The sequence below is a fragment of the Felis catus genome, chromosome B2 (assembly GCF_018350175.1).
Source record: "Felis catus isolate Fca126 chromosome B2, F.catus_Fca126_mat1.0, whole genome shotgun sequence".
Taxonomy (NCBI): Eukaryota; Metazoa; Chordata; class Mammalia; order Carnivora; family Felidae; genus Felis; species Felis catus.
In genome coordinates, this window is record NC_058372.1 from 5,016,613 (window position 1) to 5,041,015 (window position 24,403).

The 24,403-nt window shown below is 42.3% G+C and overlaps 1 long non-coding RNA gene and 1 pseudogene across 4 annotated transcripts in view; both read left to right on the top strand.

The window, feature by feature from the left end:
* Positions 1-20,433, top strand: part of LOC109491386 — a 48,278-nt gene extending 27,845 nt beyond the window's left edge. The window contains exons 3-4 of one of the 4 annotated variants that reach the window (XR_006597487.1): positions 18,957-19,194; positions 19,965-20,433. This is a non-coding gene — a long non-coding RNA (uncharacterized LOC109491386). Of the gene's footprint in view, positions 1-14,829; positions 15,993-18,956 lie in introns of those variants that run through there. The other 3 variants (XR_006597488.1, XR_006597489.1, XR_002156812.2) reach the window with 3 other exon arrangements.
* A 1,139-nt stretch (positions 20,434-21,572) lies between these two features.
* On the top strand, positions 21,573-23,594 carry LOC101087229 (annotated as a pseudogene).
* The last annotated feature ends 809 nt before the right edge of the window (positions 23,595-24,403 follow it).

Below are 24,403 nucleotides of genomic sequence, written 5' to 3' on the forward strand. Positions count from 1 at the left end.
CTAACTCTAACTGCCTGTATTACTTGAATGAGAGGTGAGTGTTGCCTTCAGAAGTTCCTTGCTGTTGAGGTACAGTCTCAGTTTTGCTGAGAAGGAAGCCGGAGCTGAGGTGAAGTGGACCTTGAGACTGGGAGAGAAAAAGAGCAGTATCTGGTGCAGACCGGTCGGATAAGGAACCGGGAAGGAAGCTCCCTGAGTCCTTGAGTGCGTGGTGGGGCTTTTTTATTGCTTAAATCAACACAGTGCAGAAAATTAACTAGCATATAAGAGGATCCTTAATAAGCAGTATGTGTTTATTATTGGAAAAGATAAGTTTAAAGAAAAGGAACTAGCTTAAAGCAAGATGGTTTCCTTTTTAATTTTGTTATTTCCCAAATATGGTTGCCCTGTGGCGGCTACTGATTTAATAGAAGTAAAACAGCTGATGTTAATAGAAGTCACAGATTGGTTTTGGTCTTGGTTGGCTTTTTAAAACAAAACGGTTGCCCTTTTTATTTTCTATTCCATGTTACATATTGAACAGTGTCAAATATCTAGCTAAAGGATCCCATGTGGAACTCTTTAATAAGAAAATAGTATTGACGGGGCTTCTTATGAATTAAAATGATTAAGAGGAAAGAATAGTTAAAAAGATATATATCCTGTGATTATATAACATACTTTTATTTTTTATTTATTTTTTTTAATTTTTTTTTCAACGTTTTTTATTTATTTTTTGGGACAGAGAGAGACAGAGCATGAACGGGGGAGGGGCAGAGAGAGAGGGAGACACAGAATCGGAAACAGGCTCCAGGCGCCGAGCCATCAGCCCAGAGCCTGACGCGGGGCTCGAACTCACGGATCGCGAGATCGTGACCTGGCTGAAGTCGGACGCTTAACCGACTGCGCCACCCAGGCGCCCCATAACATACTTTTATTTTAACGAAAGACTAATTATTAATCTCTTATTATAAAATGGTAGCGGAGTTGTAATAATTTACTCTGATTTCATTATCAAAAGTCTAGCACGGGCTCAGTCTGAAAAAAGCCTAGAGTTTAGCTAATGTATCGTACCAACGTCGGTTCCTTAGTTTGGCAGCCATACTACAGTAATGTGCGATGTTAACGTTGGGGAACCTGGATGACAATTATGTGGGAACTCTCTGTATTATCTTTGTTACATTTTGTAAATATAAAAGTATTCTAAAATAAGTTTATGAAGAAAAAACAAAGCCTAACATGCGATGTTGAGTATAGCAATGGATGTATGGATAACGATCTGCTCAGTATTACCCTAATGACGACTATAATCATGAAAATTACACATGAATAAATCTTGTAAATTAAAAATGTGACATTTTTCAAGAAAGTTCCATGTGAAAATATTCAGCTCAGGTTATCAATTCTAAATTAACAATCAATAAAGCACAATCAGACTAAGAACAGTTCTTTAATGTGTTGGGTACTTAGGACACCTAGAAATACTCTTTCTTGAGGCTAAGATAAATTAGATGAGGCCATTTGAACAAAAGAAAGCTGTTATCTGCCAGTTTCTCCTGCATTTCTGGTTCATTTGGAAAGAAAAACAAAGAACTGTGGGGATCAGATGTCTATGTGTTCCTTCTTTCTCCGTTTTCTGGCATTTGTATATTCCTGAAGTTACAGCAATGGTAAGATCCCACTGAGGTATAGCGTTCTTTCAATAAATAATTGTGCAGACTTCATTAAGGATATCCCATGCCTTCTCATTAAATAAACAGAAAGAAAGACCCTGTGTCCGTTAGGCTTCTCGTCGGTCCCACCTCAGTGTTTGACATTCAGTCTTATAGACCAGACAAGTGCAAACAATAGTTCATGGGCCACATTTGGCCTGTTGTCTTTTTTGTTTTTTTAATAGCCCATGAATTAAGAATGGTTTTTACAATTTTTTTTTAAGTTTATTTATTTATTTTGAGAGAGAGCATAGGAGGAGCAGAGTGAGGAGAGAGAGAGAATACCAAGCAGGCTCATAGCTATCGGCGCAGAGCCCAACGCAGGGCTCCAGCTCACGGACCGTGAGATCGTGACCTGAGCCGAAATCAAGAGTTGGACGCTTAACCAACTGCGCCACCCACGCGCCCCGGTTTTTACATTTTTAAATAATTGAAGTAAAAAATACCAAAAGGAGAATCTTTTGTGGCACATGAAGTGAAATTCAAACTTCAGCATCTGTAATTAAAGTCTTACTGGAATACACCATAAAATTGTGGCCGCTTTGCTCCTACAAAGGCAGAGCTGAGTAGTTGTGACAGAGACTGTCTGGCTTGCAAAGTCTAAACATGTTTACTATCTGAGCCTTTCGAGAAAAAGTTTGTCGATCTGTGGTAGACAACTTCCCCCATACACACACTCCCTGTTTGTTTTCAGAACAGTGTTCTCGTTTCTTGGCTTTCCAACCAAGTGCCGCTGTGGGATTTAAGCAGCCCTGGGCAGGGCTGGTGTCGCGAGGAAAGGACTAAAAGCGTAGCTAACCAGGAGAGATCTGGCAGACACTGACACTCAGGAAGGCAAGATGTCGAGTACCAGAGGAGCTAATCTACGGCTGAAGAGGCCAGGCAGGTCCTGGTGATCTAACAAAAGGAGGTCGCATCTTAAGAAGTCAGCTGAGGAACGGGAGACTTGAGGTACGAGTGGTCTAGGCAGAATCTAGAAGGTCAAAGTTTGCAGCAGGGGCTGCATGAAAAACAAGGTGATACCCAACCCAAGATCTCATCTTGGGGCGAAGGGGATTGCCCCCTTTTAACACTGCTCTCTCGGTTGGATAGCCTTAGGTCCAAAACTACCAGCGCCGTCCGGAAGAAAGTCCAAGTTTAAAAACACAGACCTGAGGCGCCTGGGTGGCTCAGTCAGTTAAGCATCCGACTTCTGCTCAGGTCACGATCTCACGCTTCATGAGTTAGAGCCCTGCGTCAGGCTCTGTGCTGACAGCCCAGAGTCTGGAGCCTGCTTCAGATTCTGTCTCCCTCTCTCTCTGCCCCTCCTCCACTTGTGCTTTGTCTCTGTCTCTAAAAAATAAATAAATGTTAAAAAAATTTTTGTTTTAAGTAAAAATGCAGACCTGAGGGGAACTGCACATTCTCACAGATTAACACCTCTGAAGGTTGCTGAAGAAAAGCTAATGACTCTGCTACTAGACTTTTCTTAATGTCTAGTTCTACACACATCTTGATTACAAGATGCCATTATTACTTGTATATCTCAGCAGGATAACCTTGGCCCGGAAGCTGGTCCCTCCTTCGTGACTGGGCCCTATATCTAGTTCCATATCACAGTGAAAAGCCATCTTCTTACCAATCTCCCCAGCAAGAAAATCTCCCTTGTACATCACTGGAAGTCTCAAGTGCCTACCTATATCTCAATTCCCATTTGGACAAAGTCCATAGTGAACAACAGCTGGGAGAAGAAAAGTGACAGAAAGAGGGAAGTCATTTAAGTTGTGCTCATTCAGTCATTCTTAATAGTCAGTGATAAAAATAGATCCCTTAAAACTGGTAAATCCAGGCACCTGGGTGGCTCGGTTGTCTGAGTGTCCAACTCGACATCAGCTGAGGTCATGATCCCGGGGTTGTGGGATCGAGCCCCATGTCGGGCTCTGTGCTGAACATGGCACCTGCTTGAGATTCTCCCACCAGCCCCCTCTGTCTCTCTGTCTGTCTCTCTGTCTCTCTGTCTCTTTCTACCCTGCTCACTCTTGCTCTCTAAAAATAATTTTTTTGTTGTTGTTGTTAATAAAAAAGAAACCACAACTGATAGAGGCACTTGGGTCGCTCAGTTAGTTAAACGTCAGACTTCAGCTCAGGTCATGATCTCATGGTTCATGAATTTGAATCCCACGTCAGGCTCTGTGCTGACAGCTCAGAGCCTGGAGCCTGCTTTGGATTCTGTGTCTTCCTCTCTCTCTGCTCCTCCCCCACTCACACTCTGTCTCTTTCACAGATAAATAAACATTTAAAAAAAGTTCAAAAAAACCACAACCAATAAATCAAGTATAGAAGAAGTATATTTTAAGATATAAAAATAAATACTAAAAAGAGCAGAAAGAGGGAGGAAGTGTGAATATACTAGTTTCACAAGTACTCAGAGTAAGCAGTCAGTCTTACCTAAAGAAACAGGATTAAGTGTAATATAGAAACTTATATTTATAAAGTTAAAATACAAATAGATATTTTCTTATAACTTATTAGGAAAAACACCCAGAGACACTATAGTCACATCCATACAAGAAAATAGTCCATGTAGTGAAAGATTTAAAATGTTAGAAAAACAAAACAAAAACCCAGAAAACATTATACACAATGTGATGCATATTTAAGACCAAATGTTTACATATGTGGGTTGGATTCGCTGTGACAGGCACTGTTGCCTACCCTACAGCTCTCCCCTTGCTGTTGTTTGGGGGATATACCCAGCCCCTTGGCATGACTCACTATTGGTCAGGCCTCCTGTCAGCCTCCCTGACACCTAAGAGTAGCCAGGCATATGATCCATTTGCATGGCCAATGAGATTTGAGGGGACATCTGTAGGGCTACTGGAAAATAAATCTTTTCCCCTGTTAAGAGTAGCCCCAGGAAGACAAAGGCTTTTACCCTCTCTTCTGCCTTTGAATGCACCTGAGAGGTTGGGAACCACAGGAGCCAGTTTGAGTTCCTGAGTCAACAAGAATAAGGAGTGTCCCAGCAGAAGGAGGGAGCCTGTGAACTGAGGACACTATTGAGCTGTTGAATGAACGCCAACCACCACAGTTGCAGAATGACTCCTATCTTTACCTCCATCGTTCATTTCTTCAGGCCTAGCATGGAAAGAGGTCTCAGTTCATCTTGCTTAGCAAAACATTCCTTAGAAGCTTTTGGCCAGTTGTCTTCGTAGACCGCTTAGGTATTTCACTTGGAGCAGAGAATAGTTGATTTTGTACTAAAAAATCTTCCCAGCAGAGAATCTTCCTGGCCCTGGAGTATATATAAATGGCCTTGGGCTTGTGGGATGGAATCCCGGAACACTGGAAATAGCCGTGCAATAACAGAAGGTGATTCAGGGAGGAGCTTCTTGAGGTCACATTAAGGGTGTAAACTGCTCTAGACAGCCCTTAATTCCTTGCTTGTATGAATGCTTTAAGCTCCTATAGGAACACATTGAGTGTTCCTCCCGCTTGGTATCTCTCAATGATTGCTTTTTTTTTTTTTAATATTTATTTATTTATTTTTGAGACAGAGCGCCAGTGGGGGAAGGGCAGAGAGAGAGGGAGACACAGAATCCGAACAGGGCCCCAGGCTCCGCACTGTCAGCACAGAGCCCGATGCGGGGCTTGAACCCACGAACCCTGAGATCATACCTGAGCCGAAGTCGGACGCTTAACTGGCTGAGCCACCCAGGCGCCCCACCTCTTGCTGATTTTTTAGTGACTTCTATTAAACCCACAATCTCTCCAGTAGACTTTCTTCCCTTCCCCGAGGCCCCTCCTCCCTCCCTTTCCCTCGCATTCATTGACTTCCTAACCAGGCTCAAGCTTCTACGACTGTCTTAACTCCTAGTTCCAAAGATCTCCAGGGCCTCTTCCCCACTGGCTCTCTGTCCCTCCTTTCTAAAACAGATTCATTCTTCGTGCTCCCAGCTTTTCTGGGAGCCACCTCACCACTTTCTTCCCTGTTTACTGCAGCGGGGCTCTGGGTAGTCACCCCACATACCCACCCCCCACAGTGCTGTTTCTTCCCGCATCTCCTGAGCCTCCCTCTGTCCATAGTCTCTCCTGCTGCATATTTGGCAGTCGGTTTCCTTCCCCACAGCTACACTGACGCTGTTCTCTTATAAGATCAACAATGACCTCTTTTTAGCTAAATCCATTATTCTTTTCTGGTTTCTCAATCTCTTGACCTCTCTGGTACATTAAACACACACACACATACACGCACACATACACACACAAATGATTTCTCCTACCTCAAATGCTCTCTCTCTTCCTTGGCTTTCGTTCTGTTTGCTAGCAATTCCTCCTCTCTTATTACTTCTATCCCTCTTGCCACCCCTTTACTGGGTACTCCCTTTTTCAACCCTCGGCACTCTAGTCGGTCTTTCCTCTTTCACTCTAACACGCAGCATCTTTCCTACAGCTATTCCGTCGGTGCCAGAAAGGCCTGTGCTGCTTTCTCACTTACACGTTAGCCCCTCAGTGTTCACTGTTCATCTACTCTTGGTATTTCACTGCTACTGTAAGTTGGACCTATCTCCTTTCCCAAACTGGCTCCTCCTCCCCATTGCCCTGCCTTTGGTCATGGCATGGTCATTTTGTCCCTGTGTTAGTTTGATAGAGATGAAGGAGCGTGGGGCTAGCTGAGGGCAAAGTGCAGGCTCACGGCACCTCCCCCCCCCCCCCCCCACCAAGGTGGGACATGTATGTTACTCCTTGGACACTCCCAGCTACCCGAAAACAGGAAAGCACAAAAAAACAAACGGTTAACTGATAAGTGTCTCCACCAGTTTACTAGAAAAAGGTGATCCCATCAACAGCCTGAATTCCCTACTGTCTTATGTTAATGCTTTGCTAGAGGAAAAAACAACCTTAGCTTGACCATAGCTGGGCCTCCAGTAAGTCTTTAGAATGTCAGCGTGTCTTTGGAAACTCTTTCTTGACTTTGTCTCTTCCAATTCCATAAACTGGTCACCCCCACACTTACAGTGTAGCTCTTCCTGCCCATGGGTCCTGTCCCCATGCTTCAATAAAATCACCTTTTTGTACCAAAGACGTCTTCAACAATTCTTTCTTGGCCATCAGCTCTGAACCCCATGAACCCCACCATCACCCCTAAACCTCATTAATAGGACTGTCATAACCACCACAACAACAGCAACAATAAAAAAAAAAAAAAAAAAAAAAAGAACCCACAGAGACGACATTTAAGGTGTCTTAAACAACAGAAATTTACTTTCTTACAGTTCTGGAAGAAACTAGAAGTCCAAGATTAAGGTGCTGGCAGGTCTGGTTTCTCCTGAGGCCTCCAGTTGGCTTGCAGATGGCCACCTTCTTGCTGTGTCCTCCCTCACATGGCCTTTTCTGTCCACATGCATCCCTGATGTCCTCTCTCTCCTCTTAGAGGGACACCAGTCATACTGGATTAGAGCCCACTCCAATGACCTCATTTAACCTCAGTTGTGCCTCTGAGGGCCTTCTCTCCAAACGCAGACACCTTCTGAAGTACTGGAGTTAGGGCTTTCACATAAAAATGGGGAGGAGGGTAATTCAATCCATTACTGTCACCCAGGCCAAAAACTTTACTGTCTTCTTGACTGACTTCTATCTTCTACCCAGACATTTAGTCTTCTGGACTTTTCCTATTAAATACTAAATCGATCTCTTTACCACCATTCCCAAGTGCCGTTGTCAGGCCTTAATCTAGTAAAACATTTTCCTGCCTCATCTTTATAAGGCCCTCTATAATCTGATCCACCTCATCTGTTGGCATTTTTACCAAAGCCAATCGTACATAAAAAAATAGAAATGATAATATTAAAAAAAAAAAAAAAAAGCCCTCAGCCCTAAACACAGGCCCAATGCCCAGATGTAGGCTTCATGTAGTTTCTTTGATCTAGAATATGCTTGAGAAAATTACTTTCCACCATATCTCTTTTTTCTTGCCATGCTGGTATTCCATAATCCTAAATAATAATATTATACAATATTATTTAATATTATGCAATAATAATATTGTGCAATATTGAATTGTATCTACCAGTTTAGACATTCTATCTTTTTTAAACAATGTTTTCTACGTTTTTATTAATTTTTGAGAAAAACAGAGTGTGAGTGGAGGAGGGGTAGAGAGAGGAGACACACAATCCAAAGCAGGCTCCGGGCTCCGAGCTGTCAGCACAGAGCCTGATGCGGGGCTCGAACCCATCAACTGTGAGATCATGACCTGAGCCAAAGTCAGATGCTCAACTGACTGAACTGCCCAGGCGCCCCTAGACATTCTACTGTTTATGAAGGATAAGAATTAGGCTCAGAGGCACTACCCCATACCACCTTGCCTCATCCCACTGCCCAATTTTTGATAGTTATAAATTATTTTTGGTCCTGAACTTTTTTCTTGCCATCAACATTTGAGAGTATTTCTTAATTCCTCACAAAGTAAAATGAGGTTACTAGTGCCCTTGCTCTTCCATTTCTCCCTCTCTTTTCACTTTTCAACTTCTTTTTTAAGAATTTTTTTATTGAGGATAATTCTATTATTACTTTTATTGTTATTTTTTATGTAAACTCTAAACCCATTGTGGGGCTCGAACTCACAACCCCGAGATCAAGAGTCGCACGCTCTACTAACGGCTTCTGTCAGGTAGATCTTTAATCTCACATTGTTGGGGCGCCTGGGTGGCGCAGTCGGTTAAGCGTCCGACTTCAGCCAGGTCACGATCTCGCGGTCCGTGAGTTTGAGCCCCGCGTCAGGCTCTGGGCTGATGGCTCAGAGCCTGGAGCCTGTTTCCGATTCTGTGTCTCCCTCTCTCTCTGCCCCTCGCCCATTCATGCTCTGTCTCTCTCTGTCCCAAAAATAAATAAACGTTGGAAAAAAAAAAAAAAGTTAACCTTTAATCTCACATTGTTAAGGGTGATTGCATTTATAATCTGTGCATGACAGTATCCAAGAGCTATATGCGTATAGGTTTATTCTAAAAGTGTGATGTCAATACACAGGGCTTACGTTATTATGACTATGTAAATATTGTGCCAGAGGAAATTTTGCCTGTAACATCCACTGTTAACCATCCCTGGACTGTTCAAAATAATATGCTCTGAACATCTGTACAAATACATCCTCTTTTCTTTCATTCTACCTGTTGCTCAAAAATCTTGCCACATTTTAGTTTCCTTCACATTTGGACATTTTGCTCTTAGAGTTTGTAGTTTATTTTTTCCTTATTGAGAAGTATGTTAGTTTCCTAGGGCTGCTGGAGGCTGGAAGTCCACGTCGGCCGGATCATGCTCTCTCTGGGCCCTAGGGAAGAGCCTTCCTTCTTTCTAGCTTCTGGTGGCTCCAGTAATCCTGGCATTTCTTGCCTTGCAGCCTCAATACTCCAACCGCTGCCTCTCTCTCCTTCCCTGTGACTCTGTGTGTGTCCTCTCCTCTTCCTATAAGGGCCCCGCTAAATGCAGGCTGCTTTCATCTCCAGAACCTTCACTAATTATGTCTGCAAAGACCCCATGCCCAAATAATGTTACATTTTGAGATTCCATGTGGGCATGAATTTTAGGGGGCTACTATTCAATACACTACAAGGGGAAAACATGATTTTCTCACTATATTATTAATATTTTCTCTACTGTGGGGCACCTGGTGACTCAGTCAGTTAAATGTTGGACTCTTGATCTCAGGTCAGATCTTGATCTCAGGGGTCATGAGTTCAAGCTCCATGTTGGGCTCCATGCTGGGCATGGAGCCTACCAAAAAAAAAAAAAAAAAAAAAAAAAAAAAAAAAAAAAAATATATATATATATATATATATATATTTTCTCCACCACAATCTATGGTGAGAGGAAGTTATGGTCCAAAATGAATCCAGGAACTCAAACATTGTCATCACTGCCTTGTTTCTTTCTCTCCGTGCTCTGCCTTTGTTTCCTTCTGTGTCAGCTTCATTCTCCTGCAAGCTTACCTCATGTGCTGACAAAGTAGTTTCCAACATCTCTCCAGGCTCAAGTCTTCTTCACAGATTGTGATCCTAGCAAAAATGAAAACTACTTTACTGATGGTTCCAGTAAAATACCTCTGAAGGACTTTGCTTGGCTCATCTCTGAACAATCACTGTGGCCCAGGGCATGAAGTACGCTTATTTGGCCAAATTTGAGTCACATGCCCGCCCTGAATGTTGGGAGGTCGGATGACCCTACCCCAGGGATGAGGAAGGGATGGTGTCCTAAGAGATTCTAAATAGGCAAAAAATCACATTATCCCTTGCAAAACTGAAAATAGCTTTATCAATAGCTTGATTGACAGCTGTACATAAAATTCTAGGTTTATAATTTTCTTCCAAAATATTGACAGTAATATCTCATTATTTTCTTTTATCCCAACATTATGAAAAGAAATTGAAAGTACAGAAAAATTGGAAGAGTTTTATACTGAACGCCCATAGATCTGTCACTTAGATTCTACAATCAACATTATATTTCCTTTATTAAATACCTTTCCACGTATCCATCCCTCTGCTCATCTATCCATCCATCTTATTTTCTAGGCATTTCAAAGTAAGTCACAGGCATCGCTGCCCTTTACTCTCAGACACTTCAGCGTGCAGATCATTACCGATACTCAATTCGGTTTGATATTTGTTTACAATTTTTTTTCATTTGAGCCAAAATTTTTATACAACAAAATGCAGAAATTTGAAGTGTACCATTCAGTGAGTTTTGACACTGAAACCCAAACCCATATCAAGATATAGAACATTGCGTCTTCCCTCATGTCCCTTCCCAGGAAATCCCTGCACCTGCCCCCTTGCAGAGGTAACCGCTGTTCTGAATTTTGTTTTTCTCATCGTGAATTCATTATGCCTGTTTAGGACTTCCTGTAGATGGACGCATACAGCAGTCGCACTTTTGTGTAAGGATTCTTTCACTCAGCATAATGTTTTTACACTTACCCATGTTGTTGTCTGCATCCCTTTCATTGTATAGCTATACCACCATTTATTTATCCATTTTTCTACTGATAAATACATGGGGACTGTTTCTAGTTTTCAGCTATTGTGAATACAGCTGCTACACACATTCTTGCACACATCTTTTGTGTTTTGTTTTGTTTGTTTTGGTTTTTTGTTTTAGAGAGAGAGAGAGAGAGCACGTGCAAGTGGAGGAGAGAGGGGCAGAGGAAGAGAGAGAATCTCAAGCAGGCTCCATGCTTGGCACAGAGCCCACCGCAGGGCTCAGTCCTGTGACCCTGGGATCTTGACCTGACCTGAAACCAAGAGTCAGATACTCAACCGACTGAGCCACCCAGACGCCCCTGCACACATCTTTTTGTAGGCACAGTTTCCATTTTTCTTGGACAGAGTGCTAGGAGTGGAGATGTGAAGTCATAGAGTAGCTGTAGGTTTCATTTTTTGAGGACCTTGCCAGATCTTCTGCCGGAATGATCATCTTATTTTACAGCCTTCCAATAAAGCATGAGAGTTCTGGTTGCTCCACAGCCCTTGCCAACATTTGTTGTCAGTCTTCCCAATTTCAGTCATATTGGTCATATAGTAGTATTTCATTTTGATTTTAGTTTTTAATTCCTAATTTCTAATGATTTTGAGCAGTTTTTCATGTGCAATTTGTGTATTTTCCTTTAGGTAGTATTTGATTAAATCTTTCAGTCATTTAAAAACATGAATTATCTTTTTTTTAAACACAAGTGGGAAAGTTCATTAAAGCAAAAAGTGCACTCAAAATAGGAGACCAGCCGAGCTCGAGAGAGAGCTGCATCAGATTATCTTTTTTGAACTGTACAGCTCTTTTTTTGTTGTTGGCAGGGTTCTTTATATATTCTGGATTTTGAGCTTTCTCGAGTATGTTTTTTAAGAAGTATTTTTTCCAAACAATACATTGTCTTATAAATGTATTTATAAGAAACAGAACTATTTAAAACTTGATAAATTTATCATTTCTTCCTTTTATGTTTTTTGCTTTCAGCGTCCTTCCTACCCCAAGTCATGAAGATATTCTTCTGTGTTTTCTTCCATATTTTTTTAAATGTTTTTTATTTATTTTTGAAAGACAGAGAGGGTATGCGCAGGGGAGAGACAGAGAGAGGGGGAGACACAGAATCCAAAGCAGGCTCCAGGCTCTGAGCTGTCAGATCAGAGCCTGATGCGGGGCTCAAACTCATGAACCATGAGATCATGACCTGAGCCAAAGTCAAACGCTCAACCAACTGAGCCACCCAGGCACCCCTCTTCCATCTTTTTGTTTTAGTTATTATGTTTAGTCAAGAATTCATCTCGGTTTATGTGTATGGTTTGAGGTAGGGATCAGGATTCTTCTTTTTCCCCCTATGGATATCCAGTTGTTTTAAGACATTAACAAAAATTCTAATGTTTTCTGATATCTAATAATTGCAGATTGCCTGCTGCAAGTCTGATTTTTATTCCCTTGAAGGTGACTGATTTCTTCCCTCTCTAAGTGCTTTTTGGATCTTCTTTTTTCCTTAGTACATCTAATATTATCCTGCCAACCTCTCAGTATCTTCTTTCGATCTGAAGATTCATAGCGATCTTAGCTTTGGTAGATTTTCTTCAGTGATTTCTATCATAACTTCTACCCTTGCATTTTCTCTGGGCTCTCTTTCTAGAACATATTTTGGTTGTATTGTGGACCTGGATTAGACCTCCAGGTCTTTTATATTTTCTCTTTATTTTTTGTCTTTCTCATTTTTCTCATGTTATATTTCTACCTTTCTAGAAACAATTAAAGTGTGGCAAGCATATTTTTAATTTCCAAGTACTTTTTCTTGTTCTCTAACTGTTCCTTCTTTATAACATCTTGTTTTTACTTTAGGTATTTATTATATCTAGAATATCTCCAAAAATATTAATTAGAGGCTTGAAAATTTATTTTTCTGTTACTTAAATTGGTTCTTGTGAGGTCAGATTTATTTTTGCTTCTTCTGGGTTTTTTTTCTTTCTTTCTTATGTAGCTGATTTCCCTCCTGTGCCCAGTGATGTGGGGGATGCTTTTTATAGTTTTAAAAAAAACAAAATAAGCTGATTTTTTTCTAGATGTGTTTCCTCTACTATTGCATATGGGGTGGTTTTCCTGCTAGCTAATTACTCAGAAACCAGAAGAGGCTGACAGGAAGTTCTGTGTTCATGAGCAGAGCTTGCTACACAGGAAGACTTCCTGTTACAATGAAAAAATGGAGAGCCAGAGAGAGGAGGGCTTTGCTGGGCCGCTACCACTCACCCCCCTAGTATTGGTTCATCAGTATTGTATAAAAGCTATTGTCTGCTGATTGTCCTTTTCTCATTTCTCACGAGATGAGAAATTTATCTATCTATTTATTTATGTTTTTTAAAGTTTATTTACTTATTTTGAGAGAGAGAGAGAGAGAGAAAGAGGCAAGGAGGGAGGGGCAGAGAGAGAGAGAGAATCCCAAGCAGGCTCTGCACTGTCAGTGTAGAGCCTGATGTGGGCTCTGTCTCATGAACCCTGAAATAATGGCCTGAGCTGAAACCAAGGGCCATAACCTTAACCAACTGAGCCACCCAGGTGCCCCTGGATTTCTTCATTAAAAAAAAAAAAAAAAAAAAAAAAAAATATATATATATATATATATATATATATATATATATGTAGTTATTTTTAATTGTGTGTTGTAAGGGAGGGGAGACAAATGGATGTGCTCAGGCTGCCATTTAAAACTAAAGCTTCGGGGCGCCTAGGTGGCTCAGTCAGTTAAGCGACTGACTACAACTCAGGTCATGATCTCATGGTTTCTGAGTTTGAGCCCCATGTTGGGATCTGCGCTGACAGCTTGGAACCTGGGGCCTGTTGGATTCTGTGTCTCCCTCTCTCTCTGCCCCTCCCCTGTTCACGCTCTGTCTCTCTTTCCTTAAAATAAATAAACATTAAAAAAATTAAAAAAAAAAATAAAACTAAAGCTTCATTCTATCTTTCAAATTATTTATTTCCTGCTCTTTCTTTTTTTTAATTATTTTTTTAATGTTTATTTATTATTGAGAGACAGAGAGAGACAGAACATGAGCAGGGGAAGGGCAGACACAGAATCTGAAGCAGGCTCCAGGCACAGAGCCTGAGGCGGGGCTTGAACTCACAAACTGCAAGATCATGACCTGAGCCGAAGTCAGACGCTTAACCGACTGAGCCACCCAGGTGCCCCTGCTGCTCTTTCTGAATGGCATCTTTCATTGGATTTGGGTCCATATCTTTACTTTCTCATGGCTATGCCAGACTAGCATCCACTTTCATGCCCTCAGTTATTGTGTTCCTTTTTCCAGAAACTTTCTTCTTCTTATCCCTCTTTTCTCCCACCTTAACCTAGTGAAATTCTTCCCAGCTCCTGAAGCTAATTTGAACGTCCTTCCTCCATGAATCCCATCTATTTAAAGTACCTTTGATTGGCCTTCCTTTTATCTTACTGTTACTCAACTCAATGCCTCTTGTTCACAATTCAGCTCTTAATTACACAGTGTAGTATTGGTCACTCTCATTTCAAATGTTTATTATTATGTTGGTAACTATTAAAAAGTCTTCGGGACAAGCATTTAGTTTTCTCTGTCCTTCAAAACACGCAGCACAGTATGCATTTTAATAGGTATTCAATAAGTATTTGTAATTGATCAGCTTCCCTACTATTTGCAAGAAAGAAGATAGATAATAGCTTATATTTCTTTCTTCTAGAAACAGTAAGACATGAGTCTTTTAATTGAAAGCTGAATTGGGGATGTTCTGTTTCAGGCAAAAGAAATGCTGATTTTTCTGCACTAAGTTAATATATAACTATATTAAGTTACATAGCATAAATGTCTGCTCAAAGCCATGGCAATAGACAGATCCACCAAAATTGAAGCAATTGAGGTCAGAGGGGTTTGGGAAAAGCAAAATAGCAAAAGGTGATTTAAAAATAGACTTTAGGGCACCTGGGTGGCTTAGTGGGCTAAGCATCTGACTTGATTTTAGCTCAGGTCATGGTCCCAGCCTTGTGGGATCAAACCCTTCATTGGGCTCCATGCTGAGCGTGAAGGCTGTTTGGGATTCTCGCTCTCTCTCTCTCTCTCCCCCCTCCTCCTTTTGCCTCTTTCCCCTGCTTGCTCTCTCTGTCTAAAATAAAAATAATAAACAAGTTAAAAATAAATTAAAATAGATTATTTATAAATTTAAATTTCTGTAACACTGCTAACAATGTCATCTTCAATTAAAAAGGAAAGTTGTCTAGTGGTAGAAAAAGAACAAATAATAAGAAATAATGTGCTTCTGGTAGTAATTACCACTGTTCACTAAGTATATCTGCTTCCCTACCCTTCTGGGCACATGGTAGTTTTGTCCTGCCTTGATCCAGTGAAGTTAGGGGTAGCCATGTGACTGGCTTTGGCCAAAGAAATGAGAGTGAATGTGGTGTCACTTTCAGGTGGAAACTTTAAAAGCCAGTGAGGGATTTGCCATATTCCTGATTTCTGCCTGAGTGATCATGGAAGCATGTGATACTCCGTAATTCTGAATTCCAGAAAGTACGTAGTGAACAGTCTGTGTGCAGATCTGTGATGGAAGAGTGTGAGTGAGAGACAGACCTTTGTTGTTTAAGCCACTGAGTATAAATGATTGCTGTTCAGGCTCATCAAACCACCACCTGTGGGCCAGTTGCCTGTTTTGATATAATTTTACTGGAACATAGGGAAGACATTTGTTTCTGTGTTGTCTGTGTCTACGTTCATGCTACAACTGAATTGACTAATTACAGCAGAGACCATGTGGCCTGCCAGCTGAAAATATTTACTATCACTCTTCAAGAAAAAGCTTGTTGACCTCTGACCTAGGCTATCCTAACTATGATAGAACTGAAAGTCTTTGATAAGTGTCCTTTTATGGCTACTTCCTGTTTTGTACACAACACAAAAGATATAGTAGCTAGCTAGCTAGCTTCCAAGATGGCAGCGGTGATCCCCAACCCTGAACACAAGGCTATTCACATCTCTGTGCACTTCCTTCCCACACTGAGCAGGGCTGACTTGTGTAACCAATGTGGAAGTAATGGAGCGTGACTTCCACGTTTGGGTCATTAAAGATCGTGTGACTCCCATCTGCCTCTCTCTGAGACCACTCACTCTGGGAGAAGCCACTACCATGTTCCAAGGGCACTTGAAGCCTTAGGGAGAAGCCACATGGTGAGAAAACGAGGCCTCCTGACAACAGTTATGTGGGTCAAGCCCTCAGATGATTGCAGCCTCAGCCAAGGTGTTGACTACATGAGTGCTCTGAGCCCAAATCACCCAGGTAAGCTACTCCTGGAGACCTGACTTAGAAGAAATTATAAGATAATAAACATTTGTTTTTTTATTTTAGTTTTTTAAATGTTTATTTATTTTGAGAGAGAGAGGGAGGGGCAGAGAGAAAGAGAGAGAGAGAGAGAGAGAGAGAGAGAGAGAGAGAGATTGAGTCCCAAGCAGGCTCCACGCTGTCAGCTCAGAGCCCAATGTGGGGCTCCAACTGGAACCATGAGATCGTGACCTGAGCCGAGATCAAGAGTCTGATGCTTAACTGACTGAGTCACCAGTCGCCCCACATTTGTTGTTTTAACAATAAATTTGGGAGTAATTTGCTATTCAGAAGTAGATAATTAATGCAATATTCAAATGAAAAAATATCCTCGTACTCTGTACACTTACACATCTATGTATTTGCTTGTGGGATTTTACAGACACATGCACATTATGTTACTATTTTATTACTGGACAAAGAATTTGTGGACTTCCATAACTCTAGTATACTTGTGTGAATATAGATAAGGTTATCTTACCTGTGGAAGAAATTATTATACATGTATAGATCTCTCCCATTTCCTGTTTAACACTGAATCTTTGTGGAGTAGAGGTGAAATGTGTTCTGAGAAGGAAGGAAAAGAAACTCCTAATATTTCAGTATTTCTTGATAGGGTAACTGCTCATGTTTACCCTAAGTTCTTTGTATGCAGGATTAGGGTAGAATGAATGGAGCAAACTCCTCATAGTACTTGATTATTTTATTTCTAAGTGATGATGCAAAAGTGTCAGAAGCCAGGTTTTTCCAATTAACTACTATAACCTTTATATATACATTCAATGGAACAGTTAGGAATAACATTTGGAATTGTAAGAGTGACATATGGAATCAAGAAAGACCTTTGAAATGAAATTAAGGAATAGTCAAGAGGCAAAAGTCCATAGGAAGCAGGCTTCAAGGAAAACTGAATAAAAGTGTTCCTGATGGCATTCGCTTTTTCTTTTGCATATTGAGACCAACAGGCAAAGAAAATGGGTAAAAAATTCCTTCTCAAATGGTATCAGCAGATTAGTTTGCATAGCAGTTTGTATGTATTTAACCCAAAATATAAACAAATAAATTAACCCAAAAATATAAACAAACGATTTTTGGATAGTACTGGTAGGCATAAAGCCTGAGAAATAGAAAATAAAAAAGGAAAGTTAGAAAGAAAGAGAGTGGGGCATGAAAAAAGGCTAAAAAATGAAGAAAATCCATGGAGCCATGTTAGTATTCACATGCATATTCCTTGGATTCTTAACCATGTTCCAAACTTGGGGACAATGCAGGTTATCTGGCCAAATCTCATTTTCTAAGCCTATGGCTTCCCTTGGGCCTTCAGGAAATAAATAGTCCACTATCAGTCAGCAAATGAGTACTGGCTTCCACAGCTTGGGCCCCCATGAAATCAGGCCAGGACTAGAGGAGAAATTCATCAACTTACTGCTACCCCAGCGAAGACCTCAAAACATAGTTTCTTTCTCCTTTTTACATCATGTTTGTTTAGGGGCGCCTGGGTGGCTCAGTCGGTTAAGCATCTGACTTCGGCTCAGGTCATGACCTCACAGTTTGTGGGTTCAAGCCCCACGTCAGGCTCTGTGCTGACAGGTCAGAGCCTGGAGCTTCTTCAGATTCTGTGTCTCCCTCTCTCTGCTCTTACCCCATTCATGCTCTGTCTCTCTCTGTGTCGCAAAAATAAATTAAAAAGTTAAAAAAAAAATTATATCACGTTTGTTTAGTGACCGTATGACTCTATTGTGGACGGAAGGGCTGTATGTGCCTTGAATAATCCCTGTTGGACTGTGAGATTTTATTATTAAATCCCATGTTATCATACATACCTTAAATGATAAGCCTGTATGGTTGAATTTAGGAGACCAGGTTCCCGGTGCTGTTGCCTATACGATCAAACTATAGAGCTAATTCTCCAGGCCTGGATTGTCTAAGCATAAACTTGTCCTGTGTAGATGTTTATTGTGCTGATTAATTTTTATATAATAAATATGACCAACAGTCAAGACCATATCTGATAAACTAAATAGCACTATGAAGGAATAAAATATTTGACAATTCCTGAAAAATCTAGCATGCTTGCTGACCATAAATATGAGGAGAGCTGTTGAGAAAACCAGATTTTTCTAAGAGAAAAGAATGTGTGTGTAGACAATGTATATCTTAAAGGGACATTCTTTGGTTCTTTTTAGAATAGTAAACAATTGTTAAATACTTTATTGGCTTTCTTGTTGTCATATATTTAGGCAATGTAAGCATTCTCTTGAGTAATCATTTCCTAACTTGGACTGAACGTGCAGGAGTTGGCTTGGAGGAGGTTAGCCTTGGAGCCCCCTGGATTCTGTTTCTTCGGGGAGGAGGCTGGCACAGAATCTTCAAAAAGTGTCATTTTATTAAAAATGTAAACTGGGATGGCACCTGCTTTTCAACTAAGAAAATGTTATACAATGTATCTAATGTAAATTTAACCCTCTAATGCAATTTAAACCCTCCAAGGGGAAATTAGGCAGATTAAAAAATTTCTTCTTAAATTTATTTTTAGAGAATGAGCAGGAGAGAGGGGCAGAGGAGAGAGAGAGAATCTCAGGCTTAGTGCAGAGACCAGCGCAGGGCTCTATCTCACGACCCTGCTGAGATCACGACCTGAACTGAGGCCAAGAGTCGGACCCTCAACCCATTGAGCCACCCAGGCGCCCCACTGAAGCAGATATTTTTAATCAAGGTGCCCACCATCATCATTCCACAAATCCCATTGTTTGAAGCAGCCTAACTCAAAGAAGCCAATTCTAACGTGATTGAGTGGTTTTCCCATAGTTAAAGCTAAATTTTAACTGAGTCCTATCTGACTTTTATCTGAATTTCATCAGAACATTATGGTCATCGCATTTTAAAGATTTCTTTCCTTTGATTATCCTTCCCATTTTACAGCCCTTCCGAATTGCAGAGGAGATTGAGCTAGAAGTGTTTTCTTCCCCCAGAGCACACTGCTGATATTTCTTGGCTCATCTCACCGAGACCAGACATGGACCCCCTGCACACAGGGTCATAGGATTTGTTCAGCCGTGACCAAGAATCTCCAGTTGTATGGCATAGTAGCTGAAATGGAAAACCGCACTTTTTACCTTGACATCTCCTCCATCCTAGTTTTTCAGGATTGATGATTGGGGTAAGCGTAAAAACTTTTCAGTGGCTTCTTAGATAAGATACCAAAAGCACAAGCAACAACAAAAGAAAAAATACATAAAGTGAACTGCATCGAACTTTAAAACGTTTGTGTTTCAAGGAACAGCACCAAGAAAGAAAAGACAGCTCACAGGATGGGAGAAAATGCTTGCAAATCATGTATCTAATGCACCTCAGTAATAAAAATGCAACCCAACTAAAAAATGGGCAAAATCTCTGAGTAGAAATTTCAACAAAGAAAATAGAAAGATGACCAAAAGCACATGAAAGGACGCTTAGCACCCTTAATCATCAGGGAATGGTAAATCAAAACCCTCGTGAAATACCCCTTCACATGCACCAGGGTAACTATGATCAGAGAGATAACAACAAGGATGTGGAGAAGGAGTCCCCAGACACTGCTGGTGGGAATGTCAAGCGGTGCCATCACTTCGGAAAATAGTCTGGCAGTTTCTCAGATGGTTAAAGATAGAGTTAACATCTGCCCCCCAGTAATGTCACTGCCAGGTGAATTCATTTCTCACCAAAGAGAATTGGAAACACATGTCTGCACAAAAGCTTGTATACAAGTGCTCATAGCAATATTATTCATAGCCAAAATATTCATATTCATAGCAGTAGTATTCATAGCCAAAGAGCAGGAAAAAACCTTAAATATCCATCAACTGGTGAGTGGATAAACAAAAGATGATTTATCTGAAGAATATGAAACACTAATTTGAAAAGATCTCTGTACTCCTCTGTTCACCGCAGCATTGTTTACAGGAGCCAAGATATGGAAGTAGCCCAAGTGTCCGTCCGTAGACGAGTGGATGCAGAAGATGTGGAGATACATACGATGGAATATTACTCAGCCATAAGAAAGGATGAAATCTAGCCATTGGCAACGACATGAATGGACCTTGAGGGTATTATGGTAAGTGAAGTAAGTCAGATGGAAGAGGACAAATTCTGTGTGGTTTCACTTATAGGTGGAATCTAAAAAACCAAACGAACGAACCAACAAAACGAAAACAAATTCACAGATATAGAGAATGGAGTGGTGGTTGCCAGAAGGGAAAGGGGTTGGGGGTTGGACGAAATGGGTAAAGAGCTCAGCTGTATGGTGAAGGGCAGTAACTAGACTCTTTGTAGTGTATACAAATATCGAGTTATAATGTTGTACACCTGAACCTTACATAATGCCGTATACCAATTTTACATCAATAAAAAATATGAAATACGCAGTGAACTATTATTCAGCACTAAAAAGGAACTAAGTACGGAGATATAATACAACAGAACATGAATGAACCATTACACTTAGAAGCCAGTCACAAAAGGACACATATTGTGTGATTCCATTGATATGAACCATAAGAGAAGGCAACTCTGGAGAGACAGAAGATAGATTAGTGGTTGCCTGAGACTGAGGAAGATGATAAGGGGGAGTACCTGCTAATGGGCACAGGGTTTCTTATTTGGGTGACGAAAACGTCCTAAAATTGTGATTAGACAACTCTGTGAAAATACTAAAAACCATCGAATTGCACACTCTAAATAGGTGAATTTATGCTACGTCAATCATACTTGTAGCTGTTATTTAAAAAATTCATCTATGGAAGTGATCAAGGGTACAAATCAGGGGCAGATCAAGAAGACAGGGGCCTGTTGTCATGGGGGAGGTGGTGGCACTTGGTGGCTACCGGTGGCCAAGGAAGAGGCAGTGACACTGGACTTGGTTGGGGGCAGCGGCAGATTTGGGGCTTCCGCAGCTTCTTCCAGGGCGGACGTCCAGCACAGCTGCTGTTGAGACCCAAGATCTTCCTTCTCGTCCCTCGATTGGAGTATTGGCGTACCAGCCATCTTCAGACGCCTCTGGAAGACAGATGAGGAAACTGAGGCCTGGGGAAGTTACAAAACTCGTTCAAAGTCACACAGTTTGTAAAGGACACAGCCAAGACTAGAGTGGGTTGTCAAAATTAAAACAGTCTACAGCAAAGTTTTAGGGGAAAGAAAGATGTTTGTGATCCACAAGCCAGTCGTCCACATCAGGGGCAGGCGGATGAAGAAGGGGTTTGTACTGGAAAATGCAGCTTCCCGGTTGAGTACCTTGGCCATATAGAACTTAAGGAGACCAGAGGAAGGCACAGCTGGAAGATGCTGTTAAAAGATTGAAAGCTGAAAGGAAGTTCTTCAGAGGCTTCTTTGGAAGGCGGTCCTGTGGGTTTCAGCAGGTGGACCACCAGTTGTGGATGAAAATACTAAGGGGTGCCTGGGTGGCTCAGTCGGTTAAGCGATCCACTCTTGATTTCGACTCCAGTCATGATCTCATGGTTTGTGAGATCGAGCCCCGCATCAGGCTCTGTGCTGACACTGCAGAGTCTGCTTGAGATTCTCTCTCTCTCTCTCTCTCTCTCTCTCGCCCCCCCCCACACACTGTCTCTGTCTCTCTCAAAATAAATACACTTTAAAAATTAAAAAAAAAGAAAAGAAAATACTAAGGACCTCATAGTTGACCAGACAATAGAAAAAGTTACTTCCTGTGTCCCAGGTAGGAACTTGATAGAGGCTTCTCTGACATATGTCGTGATGGCACTGCTTGGCGCTGATCTGTCATTGCTCCGTGGCTGTCAAGGTCATGGATGCAAGATTGAGCATGAAGGAGAGGAAGCAGAAGCTGGAGAAGGAATGTGGGGTGACTGCTACTTTTGATGCTAGTCGGACCACTTGTACAACAGAAGGGTCATTCCGTGTCACAACAGCCACCGAGCACGCAGAATGAGAGCAATCATGAAACAGACCCAAGGTGTCCAGAAAGGGCCGGAGTGGTGGGAAGCAGACAGCATCAGCTCCCTGTGCTCGTGGAGCATGCCCTGCGAGGGTCCCTTCTCATCTGCCCCAGTGACCACGCCGGTGACAGCGGTAGCATCACCATCTCCTGCCTTTCAAGTGAGTGGCCCTGACTCGGCCTCCCGTGGGCTTGCGGCTCAGCCAGCCCGCACCGCCCTCGTGGCCACAGCAATGAAGCCAGCCCTGGAGCCCTGGGCCCTGATGCTGTTCACGGGGGAATTGCAGCCACGCACTCGGGGCCGGAGGCGGTCAGTCTTCAGGTGCTGCCTCTCCAGGTCTCGTCCAGGCTGCTCACAGACACACTCCCCCTGCGGCGGACTGCTGGTTAGAAGAGGGGTTCAAGAGTGTCCGGGCTCAGCTGCCCTTCCGCGGTCAGTTCTCCAGCCTCCCGCACCCACTGCCATCACCCAGCCAGCACCGCCTTTCCAAGGGAACTCATTCCTCACCTCCCAGCCTGTGCCAGTGGTCTGGTCCCACCCCTGCAGCCAGCCTTTGTCCCTGCCCAGTCCTATCCTGTGGCCAATGGGATGCCCTATCTGGCACCTCATGTGTCTGTGATGGGCATCACTCCCTCCCGATGGCAGCCAATGTGTATGACACTGTGGGCCACCCTCAGGCTGCCCACCCCCATCAGCCTCCCAGCCCGGTCAAGCCCCAGACATTCCCTTAGTAGGGGACAAGCCTACTTTCCTACAAGACTGCCAGTCTTTCATTAAGCCTCCTGCTCAGCACCCCAACGGTTCTGTAGCTTTCAGCGGTGTAGACAGTGGTGGGTTGGCCTCAGGAGATGAGCACACGGAGGTTCCTGCAGGCACCTGTCCAGTGTATCCTTCCGAAACCCGGTGGGCTGCATTAGGAAGCAAGTCTGGGCAGCGTACTAACCCCTCACCCACCAACCCTTCCTCCAGTGACGTACAGAAGATGTTTGAAATTGAACTTTAAGCAGTCTGTATGGCTTATGTATGTTGTGTGTACCTAGACAAGGGCAGGGGCAGAGGTCAAAGGAGCAAAGGGAACTTTGCCTTCCCTGTCAGTTTACTTTCCACTAATCCCAAGGGTCCCAAGGAGCTTGTCCAGGCACAGGGTTCTATGAAAGGTGCTTTTGAAAAGAAAGGGGCAGGAACATTTCTAGAGAAAAGTTGTCTTGCAGTTAGGCTAAAGAAGTCAAGGAAATGTTGCCCTCTGTCCACCTCCTACTCCTGCAGTCCCTCACAGATCTCGGACAGCAGAGAGGCAGAAGTATACGGACAGGAGTCTGTATTCAAAGCACATTTACTGGAGTATAAAACAGTAGGGGAAGCAAAACCATCTCCCTTTGTTTTTCATGCCATTTGCCTGCCGCCCCTCAGTGCTGGCCTGTCGTAGAGCCCAAGAACGTGGTGGCCTGTGCTTGGGCTGGGGACAAGAGATAGGCGGGCTATGCTGCCAGGATTCCCAGGAGGTCACATCAGCAGTTGTCCAGCAGATTTTAGGTGTATCTTTAGGTATATTGTAGGTGTAAAGTTGAGCTTCCACTTTGAGTAAGAATAAACATAAATCTGTGTCAAAAAAGCCAAAATCCTTATTTTCATGCATTTACATATTTTAAATAGTTGTCAATATTAAAAAGTTGTATGAATGTAAGTGATCTTGCCAAAGGTAAAAGGGTTACCTGTAAGAAGCTGTACATCTGATTGATTTATCAGTGATGCCTGTCAAAGTGGGGAGAGGGAAGGTTGGGAGTCGCAGATGAGATCTCTGGCTTATTTGGGATCATTCGTGGTAAGTAGCACATTGCAGCAGCACATGCGAGTGACAAATACAGTCACTAGGTGCTGGTTGTAAAGAAAAGAAAGAGCAGTGTTGTCCTGGGTTTCAACCTGGGGTGAAATTCTAATGTCGTTATTTTGTTTTGTTTTTTATTATTTTTACAAAGTTTATTTATTTTTGAGAAAGAGAGAAAGAGAAAGTGGGCAGGGGAGGGGCAGAGAGAGAATTCCAAGCAGGCTCCGTACTGTTAGTGGGGAGCCCGACACGGGGCTTGAACCCACAAACCGGGAGATAATCACCTGAGCCCATGTCAGACGCTCCACTGACTGAGCCACCCAGGTGCCCCTAATGTCATTATTTTAATGGAATCAATCTAAATACACTTTGTAGAGAATATGTATTGGCCCTGATGGACTGCTGCAGTTTCTTTATGTCAATCCTCTATGTTTGAACACTAGGGTGACAGTGACATCATCATATCCATCCATGGGAGCACAGGTTACCGTGTTGGTTTGTCACGCGGGTCTTGGTGGGTTTTGTTTTGTCTCTTAGATTTGTGGGGGTGGAGAATCTGGTTTTATTAGCTGTGTGGGAGTCTGTCCGCTCACTTG